The sequence below is a fragment of the Mus caroli genome, unplaced genomic scaffold (genome assembly GCF_978045245.1).
Source record: "Mus caroli unplaced genomic scaffold, Mus_caroli_1 scaffold_21, whole genome shotgun sequence".
In the NCBI taxonomy this organism is placed as follows: domain Eukaryota; kingdom Metazoa; phylum Chordata; class Mammalia; order Rodentia; family Muridae; genus Mus; species Mus caroli.
The window spans coordinates 5,222,585-5,224,179 of NW_028227276.1; positions in this window are offsets into that span (position 1 = coordinate 5,222,585).

Genomic DNA, 1,595 nt, shown 5'->3' on the forward strand with positions numbered 1-1,595 from the left:
ACAGAGAGAGACAGAGAGAGACAGAGAGAGAGACAGAGAGAGAGACAGAGAGAGAGACATAGAGAGACAAGGAGAGAGACAAAGAGAGACAGAGAGAGACACAGATAGAAACAGAGAGAGACAGAGAGAGACAGAGAGAGATAGAGAGAGACAGAGGGAGACACAGAGAGACACAGAGAGAGACAGAGAGAGACGGATTTAGAAACAGAGAAAGACAGAGAAAGAGACAGAGTGAGAGACAGAGTGAGACAGAAAGAGACAGAGTGAGAGATAGAGAGACAGAGAAAGACACAGAGAGAGACAGAGAGAGACAGAGACACAGAGAGAGACAGAGAGAGGCAGAGACATAGTGAGAGAGACTGATAGAGACAGAGAGAGAGACAGAGAAAGACAGAGATAGAGACAGAGAGAGACAGAGAGAGATAGAGAGAGACACAGAGAGAGATAGCGTGAGACACAGAGAGATACAAAGAGAGAGACAGAGAGAGACAAAGAGAGACAGAGAGAGAAACACAGAGAGAGACAGAGAGAGACAGGAAACAGACAAGGAGAGAAAGACAGAGAGAGACAGAAAGAGACAGAGAGAGAGATAGAGAGAGACAGAGAAAGACACAGAGAGGGACAGAGAAAAGAGAGAGACAGAGAGAGACAGAGACATAGTGAGAGAGACTGAGAGAGACAGAGAGAGAGACAGAGACAGAGTGAGAGAGACTGAGAGAGACAGAGAGGCAGAGACAAAGAGAGAGACAGAGAGAGACAGAGACAGAGTGAGATAGCTTGAGAGAGACAGAGAGAGATACAGAGAGAGAAAGAGAGTGACGGAGAGAGACAGAGATAGAGACAGAGAGAGACAGAGAGGGACACAGAGAGAGACAGAGAGAGACACAGAGAGAGACAGAGAGAGAAACAGAGAGAGACAGAGAGAGAGAGAGACAGAGAGAGACAGAGAGATACAGAGAGAGACAGAGAGAGACAGAGAGAGACAGAAGGAGAGAGAGAGACAGAGAGAGAGAGACAGAGAGAAACAGAGAGAGAGACAGAGAGAGAAACAGAGAGAGACAGAGAGAGGGACAGAGAGAGACAGAGAGAGAGACAGAGAGAGAGACAGAGAGTGACAGAGATAGACAGAGAGAGACACATAGAGAAAAAGAGAGAGACAGAGAGACAGAGAGAGACAGAGACAGAGTTAGAGAGACTGAGAGAGACAGAGAGCGAGACCGAGAGAGATATACAGAGAGAGACATAGAGAGACAGAGAGAGACACAGAGAGAGACAGAGAGAGAGACAGATAGAGACAAAGAGAGAAACAGAGAGAGAGACAGAGAGAGACAGAAAGAAAGAGAGAGAGAGACAGAGAGAGAGACAGAGAGAGACAGAAAAGAGACAGAGAGAGAGAGACAGAGAGAGACAGAGAGAGAGAGACCGAGAGAGATGAGAGAGACAGAGAGAGACAGAGAGAGAGACACGGAGAGACAAAGAAAGAAACAGAGATAGATGGAGAGAGACAGAGAGAGAAACAGAGAGAGACACAGAGAGAGACAGAGAGAGAGATACAGAGAGAGAGAGACAGAGAGAGACAGAGAGAGACAGAGAGA